The 24,425-nt window shown below is 41.6% G+C and overlaps 1 long non-coding RNA gene across 1 annotated transcript; it reads right to left on the reverse strand.

The window, feature by feature from the left end:
* Positions 1–1,736: 1,736 nt before the first annotated feature.
* On the reverse strand, positions 1,737–23,245 carry LOC122459658. Its single transcript, XR_006280480.1, has 4 exons — positions 23,233–23,245; positions 7,260–7,271; positions 3,411–3,415; positions 1,737–2,718 (listed from the first exon to the last, which is right to left on the reverse strand). It is a non-coding gene; the product is annotated as an uncharacterized LOC122459658 (long non-coding RNA).
* Positions 23,246–24,425: the final 1,180 nt, after the last annotated feature.

Consider the following 24,425-nt stretch of genomic DNA (forward strand, 5'->3'; position numbering starts at 1 on the left):
TGCTGACACAGTCAGCAGGAATATAGTTATGTGGACATTTAAGTTACAATGATTGAGTTTTGCAGTTAACACTACAGAGAGCTCAATGGGCAACTCATAACTTCCGGAGCTGCTATTTCAGGCTGGCTGTAAAATGAAGAAGGCAGCTCTTCTTTGGTTTCCACTTAGATCCCATCAGGACCGGTGTAACCACTAGGCGAACCAGGCAGCCGCCTAGGGCGCCAAGATTTGGGGGCACCAAAAAGCAGTACCCCCACATTTTTTTTTACACTATTGCTTAGGTGCAGGTACCTGTCAGTCTCCAGCGCTTGGGTCGTGCCGGGGCCAGCAGCCTCTTCACCTCAGAGTCTCCCCTGCTTGCCTGGGGGCTACTCCTCCTCTCAGGCACCCCGGCTGCTGCCGCTGCGGCTGGACACAGATGGAGGGCACTGCCATAGAGGAGACGCAAGGGGCCAGTCTCGGCTGGAGCCCCGCATCTGCCGGCTGAGAGCAGCAGGAACCGGGCGCTGCTCGGGGGAGCTGGGCAGCCCGAACCCAGGGTGGCGGCAGCCTCCGCAGCAGCAGGGGCAGGTGCGGAGCGTAGGCACCCTGGGCTTGGGCCGCTTGGCTCCCGCTGAGCATTGCCCGGTTCCTGCTGCTCTCGGCCGGCAGGTGCAGGGCCCCAGCCAAGCCCGGCCCCTTGCATCTCCTCTGCGGTGGCGCCCCCCACCCGTGTCCTCCTTGGTGGCCATGGCCGGAGAGCCTGAGAGGAGGAGTGCCCCTGGGCAAACTCCGAGGTGAAGAGGCTGCTGGCCCTGGTGCGGCCCCAGCGCTGGAGACTGAGAGATACCTGCCCCTGCCCCATCCCAGCACCGCCTGCCCCCAGCCCAGTGTGTGTTACCCGCCCCACCAGCCTCAGTGCCCTGCCCATAGTGTCAGCTACCCCAAGCTCACTGTGACACCAGCATCCCTTGGCAAAGGGCCCCCTCATCTTCACAAAAAGCTGTCACTGCAGGCCTCACAAAATCACTGCACCCCACAGGTGTCTTACAGGGCACTTAACCACAAAGAGAAACGTGGAAGGGATCTATACAAGGCTGGTAACTTGTCAATAGTGAGAATCTTTGTGAGATGTGTGCATGGGTAATATTGAAGGAATAATGTATTTACCTTAAAAGTCTGCTTTACAGACTTGGAGTAGAAATTACTCACCAGGGAATAATGGCCCTTTGGGGCAAGGGGGATTTGTCACCCTGCCTAACCTGGCTGGTGATGCAATGCAAGGCTCAATTGTTTAGCTTTGCACAATAGTAAGACTTTGAATGGAACATTACCAGAGGCAATGGAAAACAACTGAAATGCCTTAAAGGTAAAAAAGAAACATTAGAACAGCCATTACCCATTCTGACAGGCTGTTTATAATGCTAAGTTTACTAGTTTTTGGAGGTTGTCGGGGTGGGGGGGGCGATAGGGGGGAGGGCGCAAGATGGAAGTTTCGCCTAGGGTACAAAATATCCTTGCACCAGACCTGGATCCCATATTAAGTTTTTTTTAACACTGTCAGGGACCTAAATGTAATTTTTTAAAAATGAAACCAAAGATTTAGCAGCACAGTTTTGCTTGTGGAGGTCCAATCCCCTGAACACAAAATTGTGGAAATACACAAGGCCCTGATTATAACAAATCACCACCTGCCAGCTGCCCTTAAAGCACAGACTAGAGATGATGCAAATAAAGGAAATATGTGACTCATAAAGTCATATATTTTCTTCCCTTTTTCCATTTTCTTCTTTTCCCTTCTCTTTTTTTCAATCTCTCACTTTTCTTGTATCTCTATTCCATTTTCTTTCTCTCCCTTTTTTTTCCTTACTCATTTAGGATTCAGTAAATCACTTAAGCAATGCTTAAATCCCATTTAAGCCAATCAAGCCTAAGCATATGCTTAAATTTAGGCATGTGGGAAAGTGCTTCGCTAAATGGAAGAGGCTTAGTTAGGTGCTTATGTACTTTGCTGAATTGGGGCCTGAATTATTTTGCTTTCTTTCTGGACTTTCTTTCTTTCAAGTCTGGACTCCCCTCTATGGCTCTCCTTTGTCTCTATCCCTCTGACTCTTACATTATAGCCTTCACTTCCATCTATTTCTCTCCTTCTCTCCTATATGTCTCTCTAGTTGTCACCCTATGACACCTATTCTTCTTTCCCTCTCACTATTTTTTCTCCTCCCTCTCCCCCCACCCATATCTCATTCTTACTTTCCTTCTCCTAGCCCTTCAAAGGTTCTTTTTGTCAGGGCTTTGGCTCGGAGCCCGGAGCCGGAGCATGGAGCAGTAGAGTTGCAAGTTTTTGCCTGGAGCTGGAGCAGAGCCAGAGCACAGAAAATCTTGACTGCTCCACTGCTCCAGTTTTTTTTTTGTTTCTTTTTTTCATTTTCAATCCAAAATGAATGATATTTAGCAAGAAAGTCCTAAAGGTGCCAAAAAGTTTCATATAGTATAACAATTGATATTAACATCTACTTTACCACTTTACGTAATATGTCACAGTTATTCTCACTTCAGCCAAAATCAAGATTTAATGTACAGATACAAAATTACAAAGTTTTTTGGAGATATGTTTTATTAAAGAATCAGATAATTATCAGATATCCGGCAACACTGAAGACTGCTCCCACCCTTGTGCCAAGGTTAGGCGAGTACGTACTCGTGTAGATTAATTAGATAGATTAGTATGTGTTGATACTTCTTTTGTAAGGGTTGATCAACGAGATGCGCTGAATGGTACGATTACGGAAAAGTGTGATGCAACACACAACATTTAAGATATCACAAACAGGTATATTGCAAAAAAAAATGTTTTGTTTATTGATATATTAAGATATCGCTAGAGATACTAATCGCTTAAGCTCATTTCTGACACGGGCTCCCGTTACCGGTACATTTGTTCATTTGTACATGCCCCTGTATCACTCTGGCAGACTTATTTTAGATGTTATCTGTTCAACTGTCTTTCGGTAGCGTTGTTTATAATTTTAAATTTACTGAAAAAATTGCATGCAGCAGGCATATAAATAAACAGTAAACATTTTTGCATAAATTAGGAGTGATTTTTGTGATATATCCAGAATGATTGGAAAATGTCCAACACAACTTTGCGGGTGAATCCTTAGATCATTCTAAGAAAAATGTTTCTGTGAACACGTGTCCTAAAATTCTTCCTAAGGGAGCTACAGTCCCTTCAAGGAGATGATGAAAAGTTAATTTCTGATTAATATCTCAAAAATGCTTTAATATAAAGTAATGAAATTATGTCTGTGTCTTAGCGTTAGTATGTGCTACCATATTACATTATCCAAAATTATTTAAACCATAGGAGTCCTGAACTGGCATCTGGTCATTTTTATTTCATATTTCAAGAAAGGCTTGTGATCAACTACCCCTGGCTACAAGCGGTAATATTATGTTCCATAATAAGTTAATAATTTTTGGTTATTATTTATTATTACTTTTAAAATTTATGATTCCAAAGTTGAAAAATAAGTAATAAGTAAAATTGTTTGTATCATTCTAAGCATCTAAGAAGATTAAAATTTTTAAACAGTTTTCTTGGAAACAGTTAATTATACAAAATAAATTAAGAGTACCATTTTAATGTATGTTTTAGCATTAAATCAAATTCCAGGGTCGTATCTGTTAAATAGTTGAAGATTTAAAAAATATTAAATAAAATTGGCCCAGTCCTCTCAGTTCACGATGCCTGTAGTTTAAATAATTTTATTTGAATGATGTTGTATGATAGAACGTTGGAAGTAAACTTTAATGGGAAAGTGGATTCAAATTGCAAGCACAGTCCTTTTAGTGAAGAGAGCAAATTTTCAGAAATATGTTTTTCCTTCATCAGGCTGGAAACATTATACAAGATAGAACCTGTTATTTGCTCTATCTTGTATAATCTATTCAGGCTGATGAAGCAAAAACATATTTCCGAAAATTTGCTCTCTTTACTAAAAGGACTGTGCTTGCAATTTGAATCCACTTTCCCATTAAAGTTTATTTTCAACCTTGTAATGTGTAGGTTCGTTACTTCCCAACAATTAATGTTGTAGAACAGCAATAGCATGTACTAACACTACGGCACATACCAAATGTCATTGATATATCTATATTAAAGTGTTTTTGAGATATTAATTAAAAACTTGGAAAATATTTCGAATATTTTTACCACAAAATTTCATCAGAAAAACAAACTTGCAATTTATAAATAAAAATGTATATTAATTATATATATTTAAAATACTTCTTACTTCATTAAAACTGAAAGAAACATGTGAAAATATTAAAACATACTTTAATAATAATTTTGTGTAAAAAGAAAATGCGATCATTTTTGTCCAGAAAATCCAAAATAAATTCGAAGTACCTTAAGTGGTTAAGATATCACAAGCAGGTACTTTATTTAAAAATGTAATGCTTTTGTTCATTGTTTTTCAAAGATCATAACAATAAGCATTTGGATGTGGTAGCAGCACAAGAAGATATGGCCATGGCTTCAACAAAAAAATCAAATCTGTCCCCCAGGATTGATAGCCGATTTACGGAAAAGGATCTCAACAACAACTTTACTTTGGAATTTGAAAAGCCCAAATTTGGGCTTTGGGGAAAAGCAAAGAAGAAATCGGCAACATGCAAGGTGGAAAAGGAAGTGAATAGTGAGCTTAAACCATGTAGCTTCAAGACAAGTGAAGCAAGTGCCGTGAAAAGTTTCAACCTTTGGCAACATGTAAAAGTAACCATCCTGAAAACTATGTTGCTCTGGTTACAAAAAGGACCAGGAAGATGAGGCAAAACAGAAAGCTGATGTGGCTAAACGACGTTCATCTGGCTCTTTGAAATCTCCTGGAGAAAAGATTTTTTTTGTGGAGCTTCGTCTGAAAAGAAACTCAAAATTTAGCAAGCAAAACTTGACTCATATTTGAAGTCCTCAAACTTACAATCACCATGGATGCCAATACTTTCTGTGAAGGGCTGATAGAAATGGTTTACTTGAGTTCAACACCGCTCACTACCTTCAGGCTAAAGAACAAAAAATTGCACGTGAAATGGGTCGGCAGCTTGGTGTTTCAACGGGGCCTGATGCGGTTCATCATTTAGTTGTCAGCACAGCTGAGTCTGGTGGTGGAGAGCTCAAGAAAGCTTTGGAGCAAAATTGTGCTATCTGAGAATGGAAGTGGCAACCCATGGAAACAGAAATTTCCTTGCAATCAATGCTCAGTACTATGAAGAAGCATAAGATAAAGCTGTGGTAAAAATCTTGGACATAATCGACACTGAAGGGCATCACAATTCTTCATACATGAAAAGTCAAGTAAAAGCTATTTTAGAAAAAATTGGGATCAGTGAAATGCAAGTGCTGAGCATCTGCATTGACAATGCAGCAAACATGACATGTGCCGTCAAAAATTTCAGCGAGGACAATGAAACCATTTTTATTTCTGAGAACAGGGATGTGGACAGAACTGAAGCTGTTTTGCCTGATGAAGGAACTAAAGGAATGGATGAAATCAAACTCAACATGGATGCTGCTGCACAATAGGTTAATGACTTCCAACATGGCTTCATGAGGACGACTCATGTCGTCTGGGGGGAGAAAGCGGAAGGAGACTCCGCTGGTTGGGAGGCATGAGATGCGATGTCCTGAGGTTGGGGGTTCCACGACCACCACTCCCAAGAGGAGAAGGCGGGTGGTGGTGGTCGGGGACTCTCTCCTCCGGGGGACTGAGTCATCTATCTGCCGCCCTGACCGGGAAAACCGAGAAGTCTGCTGCTTGCCAGGGGCTAAGATTCGTGATGTGACGGAGAGACTGCCGAGACTCATCAAGCCCTCGGATCGCTACCCCTTCCTGCTTCTCCACGTGGGCACCAATGATACTGCCAAGAATGACCTGGAGCGGATCACTGCGGACTATGTGGCTCTGGGAAGAAGGATAAAGGAGTTGGAGGCGCAAGTGGTGTTCTCGTCCATCCTCCCCGTGGAAGGAAAAGGCCTGGGTAGGGACCGTCGAATCGTGGAGGTCAACGAATGGCTACGCAGGTGGTGTCGGAGAGAAGGCTTTGGATTCTTTGACCATGGGATGGTGTTCCATGAAGGAGGAGTGCTGGGCAGAGACGGGCTCCATCTTACGAAGAGAGGGAAGAACATCTTTGCCAGCAGGCTGGCTAACCTAGTGAGGAGGGCTTTAAACTAGGTTCACCGGGGGAAGGAGACCAAAGCCCTGAGGTAAGTGGGAAAGCGGGATACCGGGAGGAAGCACAGGCAGGAAGGTCTGTGAGGGGAGGGCTCCTGCCTCATACTGGGAATGAGGGGCGATCAACAGGTTATCTCAAGTGCTTATATACAAATGCACAAAGCCTTGGAAACAAGCAGGGAGAACTGGAGGTCCTGGTGATGTCAAGGAATTATGACGTGATTGGAATAACAGAGACTTGGTGGGATAACTCACATGACTGGAGTACAGTCATGGATGGTTATAAACTGTTCAGGAAGGACAGGCAGGGCAGAAAAGGTGGGGGAGTAGCACTGTATGTAAGGGAGCAGTATGACTGCTCAGAGCTCCGGTACGAAACTGTGGAAAAACCTGAGTGTCTCTGGATTAAGTTTAGAAGTGTGTGCAACAAGAGTGATGTCATGGTGGGAGTCTGCTATAGACCACCGGACCAGGGGGATGAGGTGGATGAGGCTTTCTTCCGGCAACTCACGGAAGCTACTAGATCGCATGCCCTGATTCTCATGGGTGACTTTAATTTTCCTGATATCTGCTGGGAGAGCAATACAGCGGTGCATAGACAATCCAGGAAGTTTTTGGAAAGCGTAGGGGACAATTTCCTGGTGCAAGTGCTAGGGGAGCCAACTAGGGGGAGCGCTTTTCTTGACCTGCTGCTCACAAACCGGGTAGAATTAGTGGGGGAAGCAAAAGTGGATGGGAATCTGGGAGGCAGTGACCATGAGTTGGTTGAGTTCAGGATCCTGACGCAGGGAAGAAAGGTAAGCAGCAGGATACGGACCCTGGACTTCAGGAAAGCAGACTTTGACTCCCTCAGGGAACAGATGGCCAGGATCCCCTGGGGGACTAACATGAAAGGGAAGGGAGTCCAGGAGAGCTGGCTGTATTTCAAGGAATCCCTGTTGAGGTTACAGGGACAAACCATCCCGATGAGTCGAAAGAATAGTAAATATGGCAGGCGACCAGCTTGGCTTAATGGTGAAATCCTAGCGGATCTTAAACATAAAAAAGAAGCTTACAAGAAGTGGAAGCTTGGACATATGACCAGGGAAGAGTATAAAAATATTGCTCGGGCATGTAGGAAAGATATCAGGAGGGCCAAATCGCACCTGGAGCTGCAGCTAGCAAGAGATGTCAAGAGTAACAAGAAGGGTTTCTTCAGGTATGTTGGCAACAAGAAGAAAGCCAAGGAAAGTGTGGGCCCCTTACTGAATGAGGGAGGCAAGCTAGTGACAGAGGATGTGGAAAAAGCTAATGTACTCAATGCTTTTTTTGCCTCTGTTTTCACTAACAAGGTCAGCTCCCAGACTGCTGTGCTGGGCATCACAAAATGGGGAAGAGATGGCCAGCCCTCTGTAGAGATAGAGGTGGTTAGGGACTATTTAGAAAAGCTGGACGTGCACAAGTCCATGGGGCCGGACGAATTGCATCCGAGAGTGCTGAGGGAATTGGCGGCTGTGATTGCAGAGCCCTTGGCCATTATCTTTGAAAACTCGTGGCGAACGGGGGAAGTCCCGGATGACTGGAAAAAGGCTAATGTAGTGCCCATCTTTAAAAAAGGGAAGAAGGAGGATCCTGGGAACTACAGGCCGGTCAGCCTCACCTCAGTCCCTGGAAAAATCATGGAGCAGGTCCTCAAAGAATCAATCCTGAAGCACTTAGAGGAGAGGAAAGTGATCAGGAACAGTCAGCATGGATTCACCAAGGGAAGGTCATGCCTGACTAATCTAATCGCCTTTTATGATGAGATTACTGGTTCTGTGGATGAAGGGAAAGCAGTGGATGTATTGTTTCTTGACTTTAGCAAAGCTTTTGACACGGTCTCCCACAGCATTCTTGTCAGCAAGTTAAGGAAGTATGGGCTGGATGAATGCACTATAAGGTGGGTAGAAAGCTGGCTAGATTGTCGGGCTCAACGGGTAGTGATCAATGGCTCCATGTCTAGTTGGCAGCCGGTGTCAAGTGGAGTGCCCCAGGGGTCGGTCCTGGGGCCCGTTTTGTTCAATATCTTCATAAATGATCTGGAGGATGGTGTGGATTGCACTCTCAGCAAATTTGCGGATGATACTAAACTGGGAGGAGTGGTAGATACGCTGGAGGGGAGGGATAGGATACAGAAGGACCTAGACAAATTGGAGGATTGGGCCAAAAGAAATCTAATGAGGTTCAATAAGGATAAATGCAGGGTCCTGCACTTAGGATGGAAGAATCCAATGCACCGCTACAGACTAGGGACCGAATGGCTCGGCAGCAGTTCTGCGGAAAAGGACCTAGGGGTGACAGTGGACGAGAAGCTGGATATGAGTCAGCAGTGTGCCCTTGTTGCCAAGAAGGCCAATGGCATTTTGGGTTGTATAAGTAGGGGCATAGCGAGCAGATCGAGGGACGTGATCGTTCCCCTCTATTCGACACTGGTGAGGCCTCATCTGGAGTACTGTGTCCAGTTTTGGGCCCCACACTACAGGAAGGATGTGGATAAATTGGAAAGAGTACAACGAAGGGCAACAAAAATGATTAGGGGTCTAGAGCACATGACTTATGAGGAGAGGCTGAGGGAGCTGGGATTGTTTAGTCTGGAGAAGAGAAGAATGAGGGGGGATTTGATAGCTGCTTTCAACTACCTGAAAGGGGGTTTCAAAGAGGATGGCTCTAGACTGTTCTCAATGGTAGCAGATGACAGAACGAGGAGTAATGGTCTCAAGTTGCAATGGGGGAGGTTTAGATTGGATATTAGGAAAAACTTTTTCACTAAGAGGGTGGTGAAACACTGGAATGCGTTACCTAGGGAGGTGGTAGAATCTCCTTCCTTAGAGGTTTTTAAGGTCAGGCTTGACAAAGCCCTAGCTGGGATGATTTAACTGGGACTTGGTCCTGCTTTGAGCAGGGGGTTGGACTAGATGACCTTCTGGGGTCCCTTCCAACCCTGATATTCTATGATTCTATGATTCTATGATTCTATGACTCAAAAGTCCAACTGATGAGGTGTGGTATTAACACGCTTCAGTTGGCAATCTGGGATGGACTGAACAAAGAACATGAGAAGAAATTTCTGGCAAAAATTCGACAAGTCATTGTCAAACTATGAACCCCAAGTATTCAAAGTGTTCTGCTTGATCTACATGGGGTAACTCAATCATTGGATACTGTGACTCGCTGGGGTTCAACATTTGTGATGAGTGATTGGCTTCTTGGTTTTTCAATCTTACTGTGAACAAGTGGCTGCTGCTTGAACAAGAGAACTCAAGTTAACAAAAGCTGAATGGGACGAAGTGAAGAACCAGCGAGACCTCTTGGCAAAGCTAAACCAAACAACCATGAATCTTCAAGCTGTCGATGTAACCTCGGGAGTTTTAATGAAGGAATGGTGAAAACTGTCAAAATTCTTGCAAGAAAATGATGGACAAATTGCAGAAGTAATTCTATCCTCCATGCAGAAACGCGAAGATTAGCTTTTTAACAATATTCATTTCCTTGCTGGAGTTTATGTTGACCCACAGTATCGAATTCTTCTTACCTCAAGGGAAATACCAAAGGCAAAGGAAGGGCTCCTTGATACAGCTCAATGACTTGAAAAACAAAATTTTTTGCTACATCTGAACTGGTGAAAGACGTTGCAGAAAACAAAACACAACAAAAGGAATCATCAACAATCGAATTTGCGGTTTCAGAAAGTTCACATCCTTCAGAATAGCAAGCTGTTCTCAAACTTCCGACTCCACTTTGAACTTGTTTGAGCGTCCATCTCTGAGACGTCTTCAACCATCACAGGGAAATGGAGATAATTCAAGCACCAATTCTTCAGAAGATGACGCCTTCGAAAAGGAATTGGATAAACAAGAAAGACGCCGGCAAGTTTCTGCAATTCATGAATGTAATGAAGCATTATTCGGGAGAAACTTTCAGGAAGATTGTGAGGCGATGGAGTCTATTGGTAGGCTAAAAGTTAAGTCTGTTTTTGAGGCCATTCACAGCTACCCATACCATATTCAGGCTGCCTGTAGAATTGCTTCAAGCATGCCAACAACTCAAGCAAGTATAGAGCGACTGTTTTTGGCTTTAAAGTTAATTTTAAATTATTTGCATCAGGCTATGAAAGATGACTTGATTGCTGCAATATTTTTTTCCAGAATGAATTATGAATGATTCTAATTTGTATCATTGTTGATGACATTTAAATTGTTTTAAAAATCTGAATAAAAATAATGTTTTTTCAAAATTACAGTATGCACTTTTTTATTTAGTTAAAAAGTAATTTGAGGCAGAGTGCAGAGCGGAGTCGGAGCAGTCACTATTGGGGCCAGAGGGAAGCTGAAGTGGAGCAATTCAAAAATTTGATTGCTTCAAATCCCTGGTTTTTTTGCCTCAGGTGAAGTTAAGCCTATCTCTCTCTCCACTTCATTGCTTACTATCCATGATTTGACCCTCATAATTAGATCTGAAAATTTCTGAGTTTAGAAACTAATAACCTGCCAGATTTGTATACCCTAATTGGACTCTGCAGGCTTCTTACCTTCCAATGTGTGTGGTGTTTTCTGTGTGTTTGGGTTTGTTTATAGCCCAAGTCATCTTTGCTTAGGGGGTTGGACTAGATGATCTCCTGAGGTCCCTTCCAACCCTGATATTCTATGATATTCTATGATTCTAATAAAGTAGGCAGCTGGATCAAGCATCCCATCCTGTCAGTGCCTGTGCTTGAACATTCAGCGTAAAGGCTCACCATTTTGAAAGAATAGGGGCTGCATCCAGTACAAGGTACTACCCATGTTAAGCCCCTATTGGAGACTGGTTAGCAAGTCTCTGAATGGGATCCTAGTCGTGCCAACCTAGATGGATTAGTATAGATCAGGGGTTCTCAAACTGGGGGTTTGACCCCTCAGGGGGTCGTGAGCTTCTTACATGCGGGGTTGTGAGCTGTCAGCCTCCACCCCAGACCCCACTTTGGCTCCAGGATTTATAATGGTGTTAAATATATAAAAAATGTTTTTAATTTATAAGAGGATGTCGCACTCAGAGGCTTGCTTTTTGAAAGGGGTCACGAGCACAAAAGTTTGAGAACCACTGGTATAAAGGGTCAAGGTGTGGCCAGTCTGGTGCTACACCAGCAGCATGAACAAACCCTAACTCCTCATACCCAACCTCTGTCCCTTTTCGGTTCTGCTATGCACAGCAAAGGCAGGATTTGGCCCTAATTACATCTAAATGCTGTATTTCTTTGCTTCTTCACAGGATTGTAAGTACAGCTCCTCAGGAATTTTTTCACATAATGTTTTTTTCATTGGAAAATACCAATTCATCAAAATTGAAACTGTTTACAAAAAAAGGGCCTGATTTGATCAATTTCTCATTTTTAAAAAAAAATTGAACCCATTTCCCTGCCCAGTTCTAATGGTAAGGCAGAGCTTTCATTTGTTGCTGTACAGCTACATTTGTATATTTTTTATTATGTTCCATGGCAATGCATACTAATTTACTTTCTCTGCTTGTCATCTTGGTAACCACAGGTCTGATATTCATCCTGGTTTATAGCACAAAAGTAATTTAATACTTTAATAATGGAATAAATTATATACTATGACTCCAGTCTTAAATACCTATTTCATTAACATTTTATAATTTTATTTTGCACTTAAGACCTACAGTATAACTCCCTGTTGCTATAGTAAATCATTTTACAACTTTATTTAATATATGGTGATGATATTAAATTCCAGATCCCTTGCCCTATATCATACTAAATATATCTGAGACAGATGTTATGAATTTCATTTGCTGAACCATTAAGAGATCACAAATGCATCTGAGAAATTTAGCCTCTGAAATAGATTAATATTTTGGATTTATCACAGCAACAGCCTCATTTACACTTAAATATGAATAGTATAAAAAAAACTTGTTCCTCATTTACAAATTGTTTTATGGATGGCTTGAAAATATAGAAAAGGTGTCTTACAGCCCATCACAAACAACATAACCTAAACTGGTAGAGAAAGAGTTAACTGAGGCCAGAGAGTAATTAGTGCACCCAGTTGTCCCCAGAGGATGACCCAAACCCAATTTAGAATTAGGCTCTGCTGGGGAGGAGCTGGGTGACTGATTAATAAAGAAAGGAGTTCATGCCAGTACAAGGCAGATATGAGGTCTATGGGGAAAGTAGGCCTTCAGATCCTCTCCTGAGAAGGGAGCTCTGGTAAAGGCCTAGGAAAGACAGTGGAGTGGAGTATGTTCCTGTGGTGAAACTTAACAAAAAGTAAGACCCCCCCTTCCCCAAGGAGGTAGTCCTGGGGTTGGGTTTCTGGAGGAAAGAGAGAGGATACAGAGAGAGCCTTGAGAGAGGCAGACAAGAGCCAGGCCTCCAAAGAGAAAATCCTGGGAGGTGTCATTGGTACTGGAACCAGAAGGAGCTCTGCAGAGCCTAGGAAAAGGAGAAGAGTCTGCAGGAGTGAGTCCAGAAAGCGGCTGTGGAACAGGCCTAGAGGCAGGCTGGGCCAGCGAGTGGTCCAGGGAGACAGCAAAGAATGCAGAATAAGAGTACAGACCACAGCTGTTTGTTACAAGATTCCTGGACTGGAGCCCAAAGTAAAAGGAGGGCCTGGGTTCCCTGGCAGGCCAACAAGGAAGATGACGTGAAAACCTCTTATTACAAGGGAAGTAAAGACCAATGACTGAGCCCAGAGCCAGGCCAAAAACCTGCAGCAAGGTCATTGGACTATTGTTTTGTGTGATTCTGTTACTCCAGAAGGGCTGGGACTGTACATGACCTGGCTGGAGAGCTGACTCACAAGAAAAAGCAGGCCACTACATAGCTGGAGTGGCTCTCAGCAGGGGGCGCAAGAGGAGGCAAGCCTCTACACTGCATCTAGCAATGATGGGGTACACTGGTGGGTAAGTCACTCTTCTGCAGTGTCACTAGTTTCATTTTGTTTAAACACCATTAACTATATTTCAAGTTGGTTTTACAACTCATGTCCTATAGGGACATCAGTGGTACATTTTGCTTTGCTAGTCACTTCCTTCTTAGAGTCTGATCCAACACACAATGAACTCAATATGAATCTTTTCACTGACTTAAGTGGGCGCTGGATCAGATTTCAGTGTCCAGTGTGTGGAAATAATGTGCTATGTGTTTGTGCAACTGATAAATATTTATAAAATAGATGGTGTTACAGTAGCTCCCAAAAGGCCTAGTCAGGATCAAAGGACCATTATTATAGAGGTGGATGCAGTCCATGCCCAAAAGTGTTTATTATCTATGGCCTGATCCTGCAAATACTTAAGTACATGATTAACTTTAAAAGTGAGTCACCCTATTGACTTAAATGAGACTACTTCTATGAGGAAAATTAAGCAGATGTGTGTTTGCAGGATCAGGACTTAAGAAAGAACTTTAGATTAAAATTTAAGAATGAAAAGAAATTGACTTGTTTAATTGAAATTGTTTAATCAAAGGTTCTGTACCTGTTCACTGATAGAAAAATGTGAAATTCTTCACAACCTGGTATAATTTTTCCATACATTTAACTGAGTAATTCATCAAGCTATGGCTCTACATTTTGTAACTGGTATGAATATATCTCTAATGTTTAATAGTTTAGTCTAATATAGATTCATAGATACTAAGGTAAGAAGGGACCATTCTGATCATCTAGTCCGACCTCCTGCACAACGCAAGCCACAGAATCTCACCACCCACTCCTATGAAAAACCTCACCTATATCTGAGCTATTGAAGTCCTTAAATCGTGGTTTAAAGACTTCAAGGAGCAGAGAAGCCTCCCTCAAGTGACCCGTGTCCCATGCTACAGAGGAAGGCGAAAAACCTCCAGGTCCTCTCCAATCTGCCCTGGAGGAAAATTCCTTCCCGACCCCAATATGGCGATCAGCTAAACCCTGAGCATATGGGCAAGATTCAGCAGCCAGATACTACAGAAAAATTCTTTCCTGGGTAACTCAGATCGCATCCATCTAATATCCCGTCTCAGGGAATTAGTCCTATTTACTCTGAATATTTAAAGATCAATTAATTACCAAAATCACATTATCCCATCATACCATCTCCTCCATAAACTTATCAAGTAGAATCTTAAAGCCAGATAGATCTTTTGCCCCCACTGCTTCCCTTGGAAGGCTATTCCAAAACTTCACTCCTCTGATGGTTAGAAACCTTCATCTAATTTCAAGTCTAAACTTCCTGGTGGCCAGTTTATACCCATTTGTTCTTGTGTCCACATTGGTGCTGAGCTGAAATAATTCCTCTCCCTCTCCCATATTTATCCCTCTGATATATTTATAGAGAGCAATCATATCTCCCCTCAACCTTCTTTTAGTTAGGCTAAACAAACCAAGCTCCTTAAGTCTCCATTCATAAGACAAGTTTTCCATTCCTCGGATCATCCTAGTAGCCCTTCTCTCTACCTGCTCCAGTTTCAATTCATCCTTTTTAAACATGGGAGACCAGAACTGCACACAGTATTCTAGGTGAGGTCTCACCAGTGCCTTGTATAATGGTACTAAAACCTCCTTATCCCTACTGGAAATACCTCTCCTGATGCATCCCAAAACCACATTAACTTTTTTCACAGCCATATCACATTGGCAGCTCATAGTCATCCTATGATCAACCAATACTCCAAGGTCCTTCTCCTCTTTCGTTACTTCTAATTGATGCGTCCCCAGCTTATAACTAAAATTCTTGTTATTAATCCCTAAATGCATAACCTTACACTTCTCACTATTAAATTTCATCCTATTACTATTACTCCAGTTTACAAGGTCATCCAGATCCTCCTGTATAATATCCCGATCCTTCTCCGAATTGGCAATACCTCCCAGCTTTGTATCATCTGCAAACTTTATTAGCACACTCCCACTTTTTGTGCCGAGATCAGTAATAAAAAGATTAAATAAGATTGGTCCCAAAACCGATCCCTGAGGAACTCCACTGGTAACCTCCCTCCAACCTGACAGTTTGCCTTTCAGTAGGACCCATTGCAGTCTCCCCTTTAACCAATTCCTTATCCACCTTTTGATGTTCATATTGATCCCCATCTTCTCCAATTTAACTAATAATTCCCCCTGTGGCACGGTATCAAATGCCTTACTGAAATCTAGGTAAATTAGATCCACTGCGTTTCCTTTATCTAAAAAATACGTTACTTTTTCAAAAAAGGAGAGCAGGCTGGTTTGGCACGATCTACCTTCTGTAAAACCATGTTGTATTTTGTCCTATTTACCATTGACTTCAATGTCCTTAACTAATTTCTCCTTCAAAATTTTTTCCAGGACCTTGCATACTACAGATGTCAAACTAACTGGCCTGTGGTTACCCGGATCACTTTTTTTTCCTTTCTTAAAAATAGGAACTATATTAGCAATTCTCCAATCATCCTGAGTTTACAGATTCATTAAAAATTCTTGCTAATGGGCTTGCAATTTCAGGTGCCAATTCCTTTAATATTCTTGGATGAAGATTATCTGGGCCCCCTGATTTAGTCCCATTAAGCTGTTTGAGTTTCTCTTCTACCTCAGAAATGGTAATATCTACCTCCATATCCTCATTCCCATTTGTCATGCTACCATTATCCCTAAGATCCTCTTTAGCCTTATTAAAGACTGAGGCAAAGTATTTGTTTAGATATTGGGCCATGCCTAGATTATCTTTAACCTCCAGTCCATCCTCAGTGTTTAGCGGCCCCACTTCTTCTTTCTTAGTTTTCTTCTTATTTATATGGCTATAGAAGCTTTTACTATTGGTTTTAATTCCCTTTGCAAAGTCCAACTCTACTTGACTTTTAGCCTGTCTCTTTATCCCTACATGTTCTGACCTCAATAAGGTAGCTTTCCTTGCTGATCCCTCCCATCTTCCACTCCCTGTATGCTTTCTGCTTCTTCTTAATCACCTCTCTAAGATACTTGCTCATCCAGCTTGGTCTACAACTCCTACCTATGAATTTTTTCCCCTTTCTTGGGATACAGGCTTCCGATAGCTTCTGCAGCTTTGATTTAAAGTAATCCCAGGCCTCCTCTACCTTTAGATCCATAAATTCTTCAGTCCAATCCACTTCCCTAACTAATTTCCTTAATTTTTGAAAGTCAGCCCTTTTGAAATCAAAAACTCTAGTTGCAGATTTATTTTTGTTAATCCTTCCATTTAGTTTGAACTGAATTAGCTCATGATCACTTGAGCCAAGATTATCCCCTACAACCATTTCTTCTATGAGGTCCTCGCTACTCACCAAAATTAAATCTAAAATGGCATCACCTCTAGTTGGTTCAGCAACTACTTGATGAAGGAATCCATCAGCTATCGCATCTAGGAAAATCTGAGCCCTATTATTAATACTAGCACTGGTCCTCCAGTCTATATCTGGGAAGTTAAAGTCTCCCATGATCACACAGTTTCCATTAGTATTTACTTTATTAAAAACATTAAAAAGGGCTCTATCGATATCCAAATTAGATCCCTGAAGTCTATAGCACACCCAAAGCACTATCGTAGGAGAGGCTCTACTAGTTATCTTCCCCAATGTAATTTTTGCCCAGATGGACTCTGTCTTATCCATTGCATCGCTTCTTATTTCTTTACATTCTACCTCATCATTGATATACAGAGCTACTCCACCACCTTTACCTTTATTTTTGTCTTTCCTAAACAGCACATACCCTTCAATACCTGTAGTCCAGTCATGACTACTATTCCACCATGTTTCTGTTATCCCTATAATATCTGGTTTTACTTCCTGCACCAGTAGCTCTAGTTCCTCCATTTTGTTACCTAGGCTCCTCGCATTGGTGTACAAACCTCTTAATTTTTGCTGTTTGGCCTCGCTCACATTTTGTACCCTATTAGGCACAGTCATTCTACAGCCAGTATAACCTATTAGACTAGTATCCACACTGCCCTTGCTCCTTACATACATTCTCCTACCCACGGCTGTATCCTTTCTTACTTCATCTTCTTCCCTCTCAGTGCTAAAATCTGGCGTGGAGATTACCTGGATATGAAACCATACAAAATACAATAAAAAATACAAAATACAATACACCTTAAAATAAATTTGATAAATAGAGTTGAACAAATCCTTTCCATCCAGCTTTATAATCTCTGACTCCGATCCACCCTAAATGTGGGAGGCATTGAGTCCTTTCTGATTTCTCATATTAAGTCAATAGAGTTATACATACCAGCTGACTCTGAACAAGACTAATAGGTCAGATTGTCAGAGGTTTTGAATACTGTGGTGAATCTCTCTTTTAAGGTGTAATAAATGAATTTATTCCTATGCCATGGGAATTGCTTCATCATGCTGTTGCTGAATCAATCAGCAGATGGCACATTCCTGACGGCTCCATGTTGCCAGATGTTATCTTGTTTTGGTTCTCCCATCCTTGAGGCTGTTGGGCGGATTCCAGTCTGCCTTCCGGGGGTCCTCTGGTTGTTTCCACTTGATGCCTTCTTCCGCCGATCGACATTGGATTCTTAGGCTGGCACCTCCCTGATCATTAATTTATTATCCACACCAAGCATCCATCCACATACATTCTCTATCTCTATTTTAATCACAATTGTTAACAAAGAGAGATAAATTCAACAAAAGGGTGAGGAGTCTCTGTGTGCTGTTTCTGTTGTTACAAAGTATAACTTTGAATCTCTCTCTGTGTGAGTAGTTGTTGTTACAAAGTATTGCTTTGAGAACAGACTCTGTCTTAGGATGTACTAACACAATTAGCAGCTTGCAACTTTCACACAGAGAAGGAGAGAAATAGTAAAACCAAGAAACCAAAAACCAAGAGACCTCTTAATTAGTAATACCCTGGAATTTAAACTATGGGTTATGGGCAGTCAAACTCGTTTGTGATTTTAATACAGAACTTCTTTAATATGATCCAACACAACCCCTCCCCACATATTTCTCTGCTCCCTAACTTCCCTACCCTCCCAGCAAATATTTGCATGTGTAACTTTTATTTTCTTTTTAAAAATTGTTTTAGAGCCTTCTGAATATTCTGCTGTACTCAGATTACATTTCCCCAAAATACAAAGCCCCTTTAGCAGAGGTAGACATGCTTTTTTTTATTTCAAATTTCTGCTTGCGATAGGGCTTGAATTCATAGTGCTTGTGTGATGATCAGGTTGAATAGCCACAACAACATTGCCCCAGAGTGATGGTTCTCAACCTATATACCATTGTGGGTTGCATATGCAGCTCTCTCTGTGGGCCGCATCCACACAATATATATACCATTTGTATGGCCATGAGGATGTCACATGGGCTGCAGCTGTGTGCTGACAGGGCCACAAGTGGTCCACAGTCTGAGAACTACTGCCCCAGAGCCCCAAACTTCCTATGAGTAAAGTTGGCTTTTCAGCCCTCTTTGGCTCTTTCTCTGCACATGCTCACTGTAATCCAGTGGTTTTCAACGTGTGGTCTGTAGACCCTTGCACTATTGCAGACTCAGTCTAAGATTTCCAAAGGGATTGGCACCTCCATTCAAAATTTGAGAGGGTCTGAAAATGAAAAAAAGTTTGAAACCACTGGTGTAATCCATTCAGTGTCATGAGCCTTAGGTACAAAACTAACTGAAGAAGTGAACTATTTTGCTAATAACAAAGGTATAGTGGGGACCTTGCACTTTCTGATGGTAAACCTCACGTAAGTAAGACCCTTGTACTATGATCAGAGCCATGGTTTTATCCCCAGGTCTGGACAAAAATATATTGGTAGACTAGATCTACTTTAAGAAAAGTTGTTTGTTTTTTCCCCAAAGGGTTGTATCTAGGAGACTCTTTAATTAAATTACCCCAAATTTGGAATATTAACCATATCCATGTCCCCATGATTCACACCAATGTCAATGCAGTCCAAATAACTGTATGGATTTTAGAGCATTTAGTTGAGTCAAGCTTTAAATAGAAAGCTGGTTTTAACTTCAACCGTAGCAGACTAGTAGTCTCCTGTAGTGGCTTGTGTGTCCTTTCTCTCTATCTGCCCTATTTTCAACTTTCATCATTTGTTATTTGGCTTTTTACACCCCTTTCTAGAGCCAGGGTGGGTTATTTTTGTATTTTCTCTCAGTATGAGCCTTTCTTTATATTTGTTGTTCCATGGCTTTTCATAAAATTCTGAAAGCCACATTACTATAATTTATCCAGGGTAATGGTGGATTCTCCATCTCTGATCATTTTAAATCAAGATTAAAAAAATCTTCTCTAGCAGTTATTGTGGGGATGGTCTCTGGCCTGGATGTGTATGTGAGTTAGTCCTTTTTCTTAAAATCCGAGGACAGTATATTTTTGAATATGGTAAGAGGGCTTCTCTGTTGATGTGAAAGTCGCACTATAGTTGACAAATGAAGGTCTCAAAGTACAAACTGAAGTCAACGTAGTTGTGCCCATTTACACCAGCAGAGAATCTGGCACTTTCACCTTACAGGGGACTAAATTTCACTCCATTCATCTTTCTCGGAGACTTAGGGTTACATAGTATATTTTGCAAAGAATCTATTAACATTTCAAGGTCATATGCTTGACCATATTTCTAGTTATTTGAGTTTATTTTCTTATAACCTTTCAGTAACTGGTTGGTGCTATATGTAGGTGTGAGGCATCTCCCTGACATTTGTTCGGGAAATAATCATAGTATTTCTGTACTTTACACTGGTATTACCCTAGTTGCTACCATTGTTCCCATTCATGACCCAAATGAACGGTGCCGGGTGAGATATGTAGGTGCCTGTTTATGAATTCTCATGATCACAGTTCTTAATCTTATTTCAGAAAAGTTCTCAACTTTCCCAGTTTCTTCTCTTTAGTTTCAGGTTTGCTGACCTGCTTCAATGACAATAGTCTCTTCTGAAGTAGATTAATTGTATTTGTGTCTCACTCCACATATATTTTAAAAGCTCTTCAATATTTAAGGACTAATAGAGCTCGGGAAATACTGCAAGAAATTTTCAGTGAATTATTGGTTCAGTTACTAAAATGAATTCTCCTCAGTTGTGTTTGATAGATATTTCAGTGAATGGCCTTAATGACAGGGATACCCACAGGATCAGAAAATTTTAAATGAATATTGGAATATGAAATCAAAATTATCTTTCCATGAAGTATTCAAACCAGAAATCAGATCCCAAGAGCTCTGCTCCTCTAATAGGGAACTGGGTTATTCATGAGAACGTGAAAATCGGGTTTGTAATGAAAAACAATGGTAAGAAGGTAATACAGATGTTGTTTACTCAAACACAAGTTATTCAGCCAAGTACATGAGTAATTGCATGAAATTCTGTGGGGTGTTGTCAAGGTCATACAAGGTGAGCTAATTGTCTTTTCTGGTCTTAAAATCTTTGAAACTATAATCCTTGGAATGCATAGGGTACATACTGATTTCTTCTATCTGCTAGCCCTATATGAATAATGGAACCAGTCTGATCAAAATTTCCTGTACTAGTTTGTTCCATTTTCTTCTTTACTTTTACAGTATGATTGGCAGCTTGTGCCTGTAGACACTTACTTATGTCTGCTGTTACTTGTAAAAGATGGTCCATGGGTTGGCTGACTGGGAATTGCCAAAATGAATAAGGCCATTATTGTATCTCACAGAGACATCAACTGTATGTTTGATCTCTATCATGTCTGGTTATCCAAGCTATTGTTTCCATTTCCACTTCAAACATAGACAAAACAACAATCTCAAAGTGTTGTCGAAATCTCATTTCTCCAAAATACTGAACACGACAGCCATGTCCATTGACTGCAAACAAGATTTATTTATCTTTAAACTGAAATAAAATGTGTGTCAAGAAGAATAGTAGATATCTGGTCTATGATAAGATCTTGTTTTAAAGATCTCATAGTAGTTTTCTATCTGTAAGGCTTCATTTATGTCACGGAGGTCATGGAAGTCACGGATTCCGAGACTTCCAGAGACCTCCATGACATTCTCTGCTTCAGCTGCAGGGACTGCGGGGCTGGAGCTGGCAGCCAGTGGGGCCCTGGCAACCATGGGGCCCTGGCCCAGGGTTCAGGCAACAGCAGCTACAGGTGACAGGGGGGACCCTGCAAAGTCCAAGCGACAGGTGACAGACTCCTCAGAGGGCCCTCCTCAGGGTTCCAGCGATGGGTGACAGCCTTGCACGGGGGGAACAGTGTCCTGTTTTCTCTTTGGGAAATATGTTCACCCTGCAGTTCCCAGCTGCCGTGGGCAGAGAGGGGCCCCCCTGCAGTTTACAGCTGCCGTGGGCAGAGGGGGAAGCCCACAGCTCCCAGACATCACAGTGGCAGGGGAAACCATGGAGCTGCAGCAGCAAAAGTCGCAAACAGGTCACGGCTTCTGTGAATTTTTGTTTATTGCCTGTGACCCATCCGTGACTTTTACTAAAAATAACCATGACAAAATCTTAGCCTTAGCTATCTGAAATGGGCTGAGGAGGGCTATTCTGTAGTTACTGTACCTACATTAGGAAGTGTCCGAGGATTGCATTCTAGCCATTGTAGATCAAAGAACATATGTACCTCCTTCTTTAGCTGACTGTATATTGGGCATGCCATTTCCCTTGCTATAAAGTAGTTTGCTTCTGTACAATTTTATCTAGTTAACCCATACACAATTAGATTAGATTGTCTGAGGAATGAGTACCGTGATGTTATTCCCTTGAGTCTGATTCCAATCTATAGAAAATGGGTTTGGCTAGCCCTTGGCAGTGCTGTAATAAGATACTTTCCTGAGTCCTAGGCTTTGGACCCTCAGAAGCCTATGCAGCATCTGTGGGCAGCAGCCATATGGGTGGGTAGGGCCCTTAGATCTAAGATAAATGGAGAAATGCATTACAGCATTTCAGTAGTGAGCAGAAAGGGAAGGAATTTAATATTATGTTTGCCTTTACTGAATTTCCCAGACATTATTTCTTTGCTAAGAGCTTATTCTATACGATTTTCTATATGCTTTTTAATCCCAAACCCCTAGATGATGATCACCTAATATGCCAACATCTGCCACTGTGCAAATAAAATGTATGCAACTGTATAATGAATTTCTGGTTAAAATATGGAAGTAAAATTTATCCTGCCAAATAAATAACATCTTTATCATGCATTCAAGACACCAAATTTACACTGTTTGACTTAATTCTGAATTATTTTGCAAATGCTCAGTATAAAAACATCATCATTCATTCTATTTATGACTAGACATTTGGTATTTACATCATATTTTAAGCACATTCCCTCCAATTTCAGTCACATTTTTGAGGTAATATAACTAGGGCCCTGCCATATTCACAATCCATTTTGGTAAATTTGACAATCCTAGGATTTTAAAGATCTTAAATTTCACAGTTTCAGATATTTAAATCTGAAATTTCATGGTGGTGTAATCCGGGGAGGTCCTGACCCAAAAGGGGATATTGGTGAGGTTGCAAAGCTATTGCAGGGGGTCGCGGTATTGTCACCCTTACTTTGACACTGCTGCTGGTGGCAGCACTGCTTTCAGAGATGGGTGGCAGGAGAGTAGCTGTTTGGTTTAGCCCAAAATAGGATCCAATTAAAAAATAAAGATAGTATTTTTGTGGATCTGATGCAGATATAATTATTCAGATTCAGCTAACACTGGTGAAAGTTCACTTTGTTTTTATATTGCATTGTCAGTTCATCAGCATGAATTGAAATAGTCACTACATCACCCCTCTGCACTTCCTTGCCAGTTGTTTCCAGAAAAGCCAATGGTCAATGGAGAAACTTTATTTTGAATTTCTAAGTACCGGTGCATACAGTTTGAAGGGAAATGAGAAATGCAAATCACCAATTTGGAATACATTCAGATTTCGTATTGATGAAAACAGAGATACAGCATGTTGCATATGTTGCATGCAAAAAAGTCGGTGCTTTTACTAGCCATAAAACCAGTACTTCAAACATACTTAAAAATAAATGCAGACCGGAAGTGGGATCCAGTTTGCAGAAGATATTCACCAAGAAATGTCACTATCACACGAGACATGAAGACAACTGAGATTCAGGAATTTGTTGAAGTTTGTAGCAACTAATTTGAAAGGTCTTATGTCTGTTAGCGGCAAGAGATTCCTGGCATATCCTCAATGATTGATTAACATAGGTGCCAGATATGGTCAAATGGATGCACAAGTGCTAATACCACATTCCAGAACATTAACCCAGCATGCTGCACTCGTGGCAGAACTAAAAACAAATCTCCACAGAACTGAAAAACATTCTTGGCACAGTGGGGTGGGAGGGGTGGGGGGTTTACCCTCGATCTGTGGATAGATGATTCCAGAAAGGTTGCCTATTTGGGAGTAAATGTTCATTACATGGAGCCATAATAGTTTTTGGAATGGTAGAGAGGGTGCTTTGTGTGAATCAGTTTGAGAGTGGGAAACCAAAAACTGCAGAGAACATTCATTTGGTTGTTATTCAAGCCCTCAGAAGATTTGATATACACAGCATTACCAACCAGATGGTTTTCTTACGGACTGTTGAGTGAACGTGGTTGTAGCCCTCAAGTCCTATGTGCGAATAAGCTGCTCAGCGCACATTATAAATACCGTACTTGAGCACACTGCCAAACCAGAAGGAGGAAGCAGTAACCAAACTGATCCACACAAGCTGAAATCTCATTACTTACTTCAGGAGTTCTGGATTTCAAAGCAGACTTCAAAAGTCTCTGAAAGGATATGTAGAAACACGGTGGAACTGCAAACTACTCGTGTTTTGAGACAATCCAGGAGCAGTGGGACAGAATATATGAAATTTTGCAGAAAAGGGGGATACTCAGCTCATTCATAGCATTGACCACAACACTTCAAGCATCTTAATAGGGGCCCTTCAAGGAAGCATCTGATGCACTAGAGCAATCATGACAGCCCACTCTCCACTTGGTGCCCATTTGGTATGAAAGGCTGAAAAAGCATCTCCATCCTTTTACCATTGGTGTAGATAGTCTGTCAACTCAAATCCAAAGGCTTAAAATGTCTCATCAAAAAGTTTTTGAACTCAAGCCCATGCACAGAGTAGTGGTTTTCCTGTACCCACAAATGAAGAGTATGAAAATTTTCACTAAAGAAGAGAGACAGGAATTTTATCAAGTGACCAAGGAATTTGTCTCATTGCAGGAGAAAAATATTCCTGGAATGAATCTTATGCTGCTTTCGTCAGCTCTAC

This window comes from Dermochelys coriacea, chromosome 3, assembly GCF_009764565.3.
Source record: "Dermochelys coriacea isolate rDerCor1 chromosome 3, rDerCor1.pri.v4, whole genome shotgun sequence".
In the NCBI taxonomy this organism is placed as follows: Eukaryota; Metazoa; Chordata; order Testudines; family Dermochelyidae; genus Dermochelys; species Dermochelys coriacea.